The 12312-nt window shown below is 34.3% G+C and overlaps 1 pseudogene; it reads right to left on the bottom strand.

The window, feature by feature from the left end:
• Positions 1–203: 203 nt before the first annotated feature.
• Positions 204–318, bottom strand: LOC112480338 (annotated as a pseudogene).
• Between the last annotated feature and the right edge of the window lie 11994 nt (positions 319–12312).

Here is a 12312-nt window from a genome sequence, read left to right as displayed (position 1 = left end):
GAGCGAGAGATGGTGATGACAGATTTGTTGAGCTGGAATATGCTTTCAAATGAGATAGATTAAAAACTAAATAAAACACATATTTTGAGGCCCAAAGTAACTGTTTAGCTACTAAAATTAATTAAGAAACAACCAATCCACTTCTTTACCTTTGGTTTCATAGAATACAGCAAAAATTAGGTCTATTTTATTTATTTTTTTTATGCCTATAGCACCTGGCCTTCTTAGGGGTCTCCCATCCAAGTACTAACCAGGCCCAACCCTGCTTAGCTTCTGAGATCAGACATCAGGCTCATTCAGGGTGGCATAGCCATAGACCATGTACCATGGCCCCACTGGGGTGTGAACCCAGGACTTTCTCCGTGTAAAGCAGATGTGCTAACCGCTACACTATGGAGCACATCCACAAAAATAAGGTTTAGAGTAAGAATTTAATTCAACTTCATTTCACAAACATTTACTGAGTATTTTCTAAGTGTGAAGAGCAATATAAAGAAATAAACTAATGTTCCCTGCCACTTCCTCAAGGGATAGACACTGTCTGAAAAACTGAGGCTATGATAGGGTTTAAAAGGTTATGCTAACAGCATGAGTAAATTGTAATAGGATCTCAAAAGTGGGGCTCAATTAATTCTCCCTGGAATATTAGGAAATGCTTCATAGACGAGGTGATATTTGAGCTGGGCTTTGGAGTAGAATGAGTAGGATTTGTTTCATCAGCTGGAGAAGCAGTAAAATTATTTTCTTAGATAGAGGAGACATACAACATGAGCAAAGGCAGGCAGCTCCTACATGCCAGAGGCTGATATGTTTATTTGGGGAAAGTGAGACATTTAACATGGCTGGCACAAATATAAGATAGCAGCAAGGGGGTGAAAGTAAAAATAGTTTGGTCTGTGGAAATAAACAAAGGTTAACCAAATGAGAACCGGCAAAGGCTATTTTTTTTTCAGAGCTCACTGTAGCAAGAGAGTTGGTTACAATTACTTGTATTTCAGTAAAGGCTCAAAGGTAAGCAGAGGAGTAGGAAAGCTTTACAGACGGAAAAAGGGAAGCCTTCAGGTATGCACCTGATGCAGGCTTTGATCAATCACTGCCAGCCTTCTTAATTTTTGCCCTGACTTCCAACTAGGGCTCAACCAAAGGAAGCCAAATATGCTCCCCTACCCAATCACATAGGATGTTCCATTTCCAATTAGCCAGCCTACAGTTTCCCCATGCCAACACCCTCCAAACTGAGCACGCTTGAAGGCTTCCCTTTTCCCCACTATGAAGTTTTCCCACTCCTCTGCCTGCTTTGTCTCTATTAAAATGAAAGTGATGATGTCCGAGTCTCTTGTTATAGTAAGCCCTCAATAAATAGCCTTTTACTTGTTCTCATTTGAGTGGTCTTTGTTTATTTTCACACAATCAAGTCTAAGCTGCCATCTGGACCACCTCAAGTCTTCTTCTTTAACTCTTATTGGTGGAAAAAGCAAGTAAGTGACAATGCCATTATCTGGGCAAAACCAGCTTGAATCAGAAAAGAATATATTAAATAAATGAAATGAAGTTTGTGTGCGGTTACAATGCCTTCTCCAATAATAAGTTGACACCAATTATCTAAAACTTCCAAAACATACAAAATAATACAGTTTATGATGAAAAGGTTGGCATTGTGTTTGCAGCTGCCCCAGTTGGTGCTCCCATCCATGCTTTTGACAGCATAGTGTATACCTGGCTGATTCCCAACAGTCTGAATTAAACACTTCCTTAGCAGTCCATAAACAATGACTGAAGTCAGTTGGTGTATAAAAACCCCAACTCCTTCACCCCTCTATGGAATGACTAGGAGGCAGGCTTTCTATAATGCCTCCCAGAATTCCATAGCAGGATTATGCTCACAGTGGTAGCTAGCTTGATAGCTCACCCTTTCCTTAATTACCTTCCTTTCCATCTTTGTCTCACTTCTCCATCCCCCTACCAGTGTTTCCAAGGATAACTTCTCAAATAAATTACTTGCTTTCAAATTCTTTCCTCAGGGTCTGCTTCAGTGGGAACACAAATGAATAAAATGTTAGAATTAGAAATAAATCACCTTTATTGTAATAACTAGCAACTGCAGAGAGATCAACCTCTCAATAGGTTTTCACTGATATATATCTCTTGGTAAACACAAAGAAAAGGTGTGTGTGGGGAATTGGTAATGCCATTTATAATTTAAAGAATAACAGACCTCTGTCTCATTAACAAACATTTTCTAATAATAAATAAGTTGCATTACCCTATGCAATTATTTAAGGCTTTTGAATCAACACAAAATTAGATGTAAAAGATTTCAATGCAAATGGTTAAAGACAGAATCAGTAGCAAAAAAATATGATAGAAGAGTCTAATCTCTTTTCATGGAATGAAAGAAAACTTGACCAGAAATCTATCGTTCATGGTAGACAAGAGAGTTTTACCATTAGTTAAACAAACAAATGTTTTAGCAGCTAAGACACATTTATACTCTTAAAAATTATTGAGGGTTCCAATAAAATTTCATTTGTATAGTTTATATTTATCAATGTTTACTGTATTACAAATTACTTAAAACATTTATTAATCCATTTTTAAATAACAATAATAAACACAAATAACACATTTTTATTTAAAAAAAAAACAAACAATTTCCTCTGAGAGGCATTGTTTTACATTTTGCAGATCTCTTTGATGTCCAGCCAACTAAAAGAGAGCTAGATTCTCATATCTACTATGGATTCAATCTGTTATGATGCCACATGCCACATAGTCTCTGGAAAACTTCATTTTTACATTCATGAGTAAATGAAAGGGAAAAAAGTAAATAATGGCTTAGTATAATATTGAAAATAATAGTGACCTTGTGCAATCTCTAAAAAAAGTTTAGGGATCTCCATGGTCTCTGCACTATACTGGAAAGAATTGCTGCATTAAAAGGTACACAAATCAGGAAAGCAGAAAGTACATATTCCATTGAGTATGGTCCCACTACACGAGGTGGCCTTTGAGGCACTTAGTCTTTCTAGTCTTGAACTTCGGCATCTTTCTAACCTGAGGAACCATGTCATTACATCCTTATATGAAAGTAACACTCTCTTGCTATTTGAAAAGTCTCCAGCACCTATTGCTCATCTTCTTTCTATTGCTATTTATTGCTGCTGCACATGCACCCTGTGCCCAAGGATAAGAACTTTCTGGCTTCTGAAACACGGAGGCTTGTGGGCGAGGGGTATCGGAGATAAGCCAGCAACAAACAGGGACCTGACTGAGGTCCAGTCTTCAGAACATGACTAATTTTCATGTAATTTAGAACTTTGCTGCACTTTGATCAGTCAGATGACCACATTTCTTTGGATCACTGAGAGAGAGGCAAGCTTGTTTTTCAGCTCAGAGCAAGAATTTGGGCACAGCATACATGCAAAGTACAGGCATAGTAGATCCAGCAAGAGTTCCTCTTTGCAAGGCACTTCACCTATTGTGCCCTTTTGTATCTTGGTTGGGCAAGAGAAAAGTGATACTATTTTTATTCCATATTTTTCATTACAAAAGAAATGTATTCTTTCTTTTTTTTTTTTAATGAAAATTATATATACTTTAGGTGTACAACATGATGAATTGATATACACATACATAGTAAAAAGAGTACTATAGTCAAGCTAATTAAAATATCATCTCTTCACATAGTTACCATTTTTGTGTGTGATGACAGCACCTAAAATCTACTTTCTTAGCAAATTTCCAGTATTCATTAAGTATTGTTAACTATAGTCATCAGACTAGATCTCTAGACTTATTCATACTACAGACTTTGTACTCTTTAATGAACATCTCCCCATATTCCCCACCTCCCTGCCCCTCAAAAAACTAAAAATAAAACTATTATATGATCTAGCAACCCATCTTCTGGATCTATATATCTGAAGGAAAAGAAATCAGTACAGTAAGTCCTCACTTAACATCGTGAATGGGTTCTTGTGACGAAATGACGTAAAACTAAACCAATTTTACCATAGGCTAATTGATATAAACAAGAGTAAAGTTCTGAGGGCATCTCGTCAACATTACAAGGAAACATTGAACAAAATGACCTTATTCAAGGACCACCTGAACCTCAAAGAACTATCTGCCCACCCATGTCCACTGCAACATGATTCCCAATAGCCAAGATATGGAAAAAACATAAGTATCTGTCAATGGGTAAATGGATAAAGAAAATGTGATGTGTATATACAATGGAATATTTTTCAGCCTTAAAAATGAAGGAAATCCTGCCATTTGCAAAAGCACAGATGAACCTGGAGACAGTATGCTAAGTGAAAAATGCCAGAGACAGAAAGAAAAAAAACTGTATGATCTCACTTATATGTGGAATCTAAAAAAATGGAATAGATGAAAGCATTGAGTAGCAGAGACATTTCATAATCCCCAAATTGTAAAAGTAAACAAAACACACAACAACAACTGTAAGGAGGCACACCAAATACAGGATAGTGACAGCTTCAAATGAGGAAATAAGTGAGACTGAAGTTGGAGAGGGTCCAAATGACATTTTAACTTCAACATTCTTTCTTTTATCAAAATAATTTAAAGCAAACATGACTAACTGTTAATACTTGCTAACTGTGCTTGATTGGGTGCATAAGGGCAAATAATAGTTAAAAATAAGAGGCTTAATTCTCCATGTTAAAAATGAGGGAAGAGATTCTCCTCCTTTTTCTTAGAGCATTTTCTTTAGAAAACTTATAATTACAAATTCTTTCTCAGCAACTTTGAGATGTATGCAAATCTTTTTAAAAATGCTTTTGCCAGTGTTAAAACACAGGAGGTCTTTCTCAAGTTACTGTGGCGGTGAGAGGGAGATATCTCTTTGAAATGTAAACATCAAGGGAGACAACACCTCTATCTTCCTGTGGGCGAATAGGAGCTTTGCTCTGGTGGGCACCTTGCTCCAAAGTGTAAAACTACTTCCTCTCATAAAGATATGAGAAGTTGATTTTTCCTTCATGTAAAGCCGATTAACACGAAGGCCACTCTAATTTCCAGGTGAATCTAGGATGAACTGTATGTGACAAATAGTGTTGTCAAGTCTTCTTACTTGGGACTAGTTGTTTATATTGAATACATGAATGTATTGAGTTGTATCTGCCTGGCTATATAAAAGGGTGAGATTTCTTTCTGTCCTTGCAATCTTAGCAGACTGCCTGCAATGCACATCACATTCTGGTTTAATGCTTAGTCAGTAATAAAACTCTTTTCCTCTACTACCTTTGTTTTATTGAGTTGGGAGATTTTGTTTTTAATTATATTTTCTCAATAGGTGTTTTTTATAGTATTCTTTGTATTTTCTGTTTTTCTTTTTTCAAATTAGGAAGAAAAAGATATATTCATTGACAACTTCTCTAAAGTGTCATCTACTTCCTATACTGCTCTTTTGTATTAGAGAATTTCATTTTATGTAGCAGCTAAGCCATTTCTCCATGGCCAATTATGAAAGGTATACTCCCTGCTCCTAACATAGCGATGAGTACACAGAAGATGTCCAGTAATTTTTTAGTTGAATCATTGAGAAGTTAGATATGTAAACTCTTATAGTAAATCCAGAACATCAGCTACAACTTGAAAGATAATCAAGACTTAGGTAGATGATGCTACAATCAATGCTTGTAGATCTCTTTTCATATTGGCTCTTATGTCTCTGCAGCTTGTATTTAGGTACGGATATGTGGGATTCACCCTTTATCTCTGTCTTCTCTGGTTCTTCATTTCTCATTCTTTCTTAATCAGTTACTACCCTTTTTCAATGTTTCTTTTCTTCCACTGTTACTGCTTTTGCTTCGGAGTATCTATTTTTTTACTTAGTAGAATTATATACTTATTATTTCTAACTTAAAAGCAGGCAAGTTAAATAGCATATTAAATTAAATTGTGCAATAATTTGTGCAACATTTCTATCAATGGTCATTGATAAAAGGACCTTTGTCACCCTTGACTAAGGTTAGTCAAATTCTCTATAACTCTTTGTTAAGTGAAAAAGAGTTAAGGTTTCAGTTTCCAGTTCTGCATGTAAAGAACTTGGAAGTCATCACTTTGTCCTAACAACAAATTAAAAACTGAATAGACTGAAAAATCAACAGCTCTTCTTGGATCCATAAGACAGGAGAGGACACTGGGCAAACCACTGCCCCCAAGATTGGAGAGACAGGGAAGTACAAGGAGTCCAGGCTTACCTGAGCAGAGACTTGCAGTGGAAATCGCCGTGGGAAACAGCACCGGTGTAGGAAACCTGACTGTAATTGACAAATTGCTGTAGCCTCTGTATGGACAAGGATAAGAGTTAAAAACTCCAGCAGACTGAGCATGACACTTATATGAGTATACCTCCAAGAGCTAGAACAGGTTCTTACAGTAAATATCAGAGAAAATCCCATCATGCTTCTGGCAGAGAAAGGGAAAAAGAAACCATTTTGAAATGTACCAGAGCACTCTGTTCTTAACAAGGCCTGCCCTCAGGGGAAACTAGTTAACCACAGCCTAACTTGCTGGAGTATTATCTGAGCCCAGTCGAACTGGGAAAAGGGAAATACCCAACTCCAGACCATTCTAGCCATCCTGCCCCACCTGAGCAGGGAGGAAAAAAAACAGAAACACCTGTGAAATTCACACCCAGGAGGCACAGACTCAATAGACTGAGACCTAGTCATAAGACTATAGAATGCTTGTCCTCTCCCCACACTTAATCATCACATTGCTAAAAACCTATTTACAGCAGTTATTTTTACCTGGTGTATCCTGTTTGGCTATCAAGAAAAAAAGGCATATCAGAAGGGAAAAAACACAATTTGAATAGACAGAGCAAGCATTAGAACCAGATGTAGCAAAGATGTTGGAATTATCAGACTAGGAATTTAAAACACCAATGATTAATAAGCTAAGGGCTCTAATGGATAAAGTAGATAACATGCAAGAACAGATGGGCAATGTAAGCAGAGAGTTGTGGAAATCCTAAGAAAGAATGAAAATGAAATGCTAGAGATAAAAAGTTATGTCACAGGAAAAAAATATTGGGCTTAGTAGACTGGACATAGCTAAGGAGAGAATTGCTAAGCTTGAGGATATCTCAATAGCAATCTCCAAAACTGAAAAGCAAAGAGAACAAAGATTGGGAAAAAAACAAAAACAAAAACCACACACAATATCTAAGGACTGTGAGATAACCACAAAAGTTATAACATATGTGTAAGGGGACTAGCAGAAGGAGAAGAAAAGATAGAAAGGAAAGGAAGAAATATTCCAAATAATAATTACTGAAAATCTCCCTGAATTAATATCAGACATCAAACCACAGATTTGGGAAGCTCAGAGAACACCAAACAAAATAAATGCAAAAACAAAACGAAACAAAAGCAAACAAACAAAAACCAAAACCAAGAAAAACTACATCAAGGCATATTATTTTCAAATCACATAAAATCAAAGATAAAGAAAGAAATCCTGAAAGAAGCCAGAGGGGGAAAAAAACATTTTACTTATAGAGGAGCAAAGGTGAGAATCATATCTGACTTCTTAGAAAACACGCAACCGAGAAGAGAGCAGAGGGAAATACTTACAGTGTTGACAGAAAAAAAAGCACCAACCTAGAATTCTGTACACGATGAAATTATCCTTTCACAGGGTACAGATAAAGTGGAGAAAGACTTTCTCAGACAAACAAAAAATGAGGAAATTTGTTGCCATGTAGACCTGTCTTGTAAGAAATATTTTTTAAAAAGTTTTTTAGAGAGAAGGAAGTAATATAGGTTAGAAACTCAGATCTACATTAAAAATGGAAGAGTATAGAAGAAGGAATAGTGAAAATAAAATAAAAACTTCTATTTTTCTTATTCATAATTGATCTAAGAGATACTATTTCTTCAAAATAGTAATAGCAGCAATATATTTGATATATATCCTTATGTATATATCATATATATATCTATATATGTGCTTATGTATGCTTTTATATAAGTGAATTGAATAACAACAATGATAAAAAGATGGGAGAAAGAAATTAGAATTATTTAATTAATTATTTAATTATTATAAGGTACATTACTTGGGAAGAGGTATACTGTTATTTGAAAGTGGTCTTGGATTAATTGTAAATGTATATTGCTAACTCTAGGGCAACTACTAAAACAGGTTAAAAAATAATACGCTAAGGAAGGACAAGAAATGGAATCATAAAATGCATGATTAAAGTGACAAAAAGCAGAAAAAGGGTTGAAGACAAAAATTGGAACAAAGAACAAAGGCAAAAAATAGAAAATAAATATGGTAAATATTAATTCACTATATCAATAATTACTTTGAATTTCAATGGTTTAAATGCACCAATTAAAAGACATAGATTGTCAGAGTGGATCAAAAACCAAGACCCTTTCTACAAGAAACCTGCCTTAAATATAAAAACATATAAAAAAAGAAAAGTAAATGTATTGAGAAAAATATGGCACACTAACACTATTCAAAATAAAGCAGAAATAGCTATATTAATTGCAGACAGAGCAGACTTCAAAACAAGGAAAGTTGTCAGGAATAGAGTAGCATTACATAATGATAAAGAGGTCAATTCTCCAAGACATAATAATCCTAAATATATATGCAACTTAACAGCAGAGCATCAAACTATGTGATATAAAAACTGATAAAATTACAAAGAGAAATAGATGAATCCACTATCATACTTGGAGACTTCGATGTCTCTCTATCAGAAGTAGACAGATCCAGCAGGTAGACAATCAGTAAGGACATAGTTAACTGGATATAATTCATATCTATAGACTACTTCATTCAACAACAGTAGAATATACATTGCTTTCAAACTCATATAGAACATTTGCTAAGATAGACCACATTCCGGGTCATAAAATACACCTTAACAAATTTAAAAGAATAGAAATCATACAATGTCTGGACAAAAAATGGAATTAAACTATAAATCAATAACATAAAGATAACTGGAAAAGACCAAAATATGTGGAGATTGAACAACACACTTCTAAATAACATACAAGTTGAAGAAAATATCTCAAGAGAAATTTTAAAATATTTTGAACTAAATGAAAGTGAAAACACAGCTTATCAGAATTTCCGAGATACACTGAAAGTGCTTAGAGGTAAACTTATAGCATCGAATGCATATATTAGAAAAGAAGACTTAAAATTAGTAACCTAAGTTTCCACCTTAAGAAACGAACAGAAGAGCAAATTAAATGCAAAGTAAACAGAAAAAAAAAAGAAAGAATGAAAATTAGAGCAGAAATCAATAAAATTGAAAACAGAAAAATCAACAGAGAAAATAAAACCAAAAGAGAGGACACAAATTACTAATATCAGAAATGAAAGAGAAAGCATCACTACATATCCTGTAGACATAATAATGATACTGAATGGATACTATGAACAACACTATGCCCACAAAATTGATAACCTAGATTAAATGGACCAATTCTTTGAAAGACAGTTTGTCAAAACTTACACAAGAAGAAACAGACAATCTGAATAGGCCTATATCTTTTAAAATTTTGAATTAATAACCTTCCAAAGCAGAAAACACAATACTCAGATATGTTCATTGGTAAATTATACCAAACAATTAGAGAGGAAATTATACCAATGCTCTATAGTCTCATCAGTGGATAGAAAGAGAGGAAATACTTCTACTCATTCTATGAGGCCAGTGTTACCTTAATACCAAAACTTGAAAAGACAATACTAGAAAGGAAAACTAAAAACTAATATCTCTCATAAACATAGATGCAAAACTTTTCAACAAAATATTAGTGAACCAAATCCAATATTGTATAAAAAGAATTATCTATCACAATCAAGTGGGATTCATCCCAGGTATGCAATGCAAGACTGGTTCAACAATCAGAAATCACATAGACTAAAAAAGAAAAGTCACATAATCATATTAATAGATATAGAAAATGCATTTGACAAAATTCAATACCCATTCATGATAAAACTCTCAATAAACTGAATAAAGAGTAACTTTCTCAACTTGATAAAGATTATCTACAAAAAAAAACTAGAGCTAACATCACATTTCTAATGGGAAACTAGAAGCTTTCCCACTAATATGAACACCAAGGCAAGGATGTCTCCTCTTACCACTCCTTTTCAACATCATACTGAAAGTCCTAGCAGATGCAATAAGAAAAGTAAAGAAAATAAAAGGAAGAAATAAAACCATCTTTGTTTACAGATGACATAATCATCTATGTAGAAAATCTGTAAGAATCTTCAAAATAACTTCTGGAACTAATACATGATTATAGCAAGGTTATAGAACACAAGGTTAATATTGACAAACGTCAATCATTTTCCTATAAACGAGCAATAAAAAAGTGGAATATGAAATTTAAAATGCAACACCATTTACTTTAGCACCCCCAAAGATTAAATACTGAGGTATAAATCTAACAAAATGTGTGCAAGATCTATATAAGGAAAACTATCAAACTCTGCTAAATAAAACTAAAGAAGAACTAAATAAATGGAAAGATATCCCATGTTCATGGATAGGATGACTCATTATTATCAAGATGTCAGTTATTTCCAATTTGATCTATAGATTCGAAGTGATCCCAATCAAAATCACAGCAAATTATTTTGTAGATATTAACAAACTAATTCTAAAATATATTAGAGAGGCAAAAGACCCAGAATAGCCAATGGAGTATTGAAGAACAAATTTGGAGGACTGACACTTCCTGACTTCAAGACTTCCTATAAAGCTAAAGTAATCAAAACGATGTGGTATTAATGAATACTACTGAAATAGATTGATGAAACAGAATAGAAAGCCCAGAAATAGACTCATATAAGTATAATTAACCAATCTTTGACAAAGGAGCAAAGGTAATACAATGGAGCAAAGATAGTCTCCTCAAGAAATAATGCTGGAACAATTGGACATCCACACGAAAACAATTAATCTAGACATAAACCTTATACCTTTCACAAAATTAAATCAAAATGGATCATAGATCTAGATGTAGAATGAAAAGCTATAAAACTCCTGGAAGATAACATGGGAGAAAACCTAGATGACTTTGGGTATGGCGACGTCTTTTTAGATACAATACCAAAGGCACAATCCATGAAAAAAATTATTGATAAGTTAGACTGCATTAAAATTAAAGACTTCTGCTTTTAAATGTGTAAAGAATGAAAATACAAGTCAGATTGGGAAAAAATTGTTTACAAAGGACACATCTGATAAACTACAGGTATCCAAAATATACAAAGAACTCTTAAAACTCAACAATAAGAAGTCAACCAATATTTAATAAGCAGGCCAAGAATACCCCATGGGGAAAGGACAGTTTCTTCAACAAACAGTGCTAGGTAAATTGGAGAAACACATGCAGAACAATGAAATCAGACCACTAGCTCACGCCACTCATAAAAATTGACTCAAAATTGATCAAAGACTTAAAAATAATACCTGATACCATAAAACTAATTTTTTAAAATGTAGGAAAGAAGTTCATTGATATTCGATTTAGTAATAAGTTAGGGGCATGACACCAAAAGCACAAATAACAAAAGAAAAAAATCAGCAAGTGTGACTATATCAAACTCAAAAGCTTCTATGGGTCATTGCAGGATGATAAGAAGAGCTCTTGGTAGTCTTTCTGAGGAATTATCAGGTGACACCAATAGTAAGGTTTTCGTTATTACTAACAAGTATTTAAATTGTGAATAACATTTTTAAACAGCTTTATTGATGTATAATTCATGTATCATTCAATTTATCCATTTAAAGTGTACAATTCAATGGCTCTTAATATATTCACAGTTGTGTATCCACCATCACACTCAATTACTATAGAACATTTTAATCCCTTCAAATAAAAAACATGTACTCTGGCTTTGACCCCCAACTCGTCAGTACCCCCCACCTCCACTATCCTCCCCAACCTGAGGCAACCAATAATGTACTTGCCGCCTATATGGATTTACCTGTTCTGGACATTTCATGTAAATAGAATCATATATTATGTAGTACCTTGTGACTGTCTTCTTTCACTTAGTATAATGTTTTCAAGATTTGCCCAGGTTGTATGAGTACCACATTTTGTCTGTCTGTTCACCAGTTGATGGACATGTGGGCTGTTCCTTATGTTCTTTTGAACACATTGAGGCCCAGTCCTCTGAGATTGTCTTTCAACTCATGACCATTTTTTTGAGGTGAAGCATTTTTATTATTTTTATCACAGCTCCAAATTACTTCTTGGTTTGCTCATGAACAATTCCTGC

Source organism: Pteropus alecto, unplaced genomic scaffold (assembly GCF_000325575.1).
Source record: "Pteropus alecto unplaced genomic scaffold, ASM32557v1 scaffold103, whole genome shotgun sequence".
Taxonomy (NCBI): Eukaryota; Metazoa; Chordata; class Mammalia; order Chiroptera; family Pteropodidae; genus Pteropus; species Pteropus alecto.
Note: the sequence above shows the minus strand (reverse complement) of the source record. Positions and strands in the feature narration are given on the sequence as shown.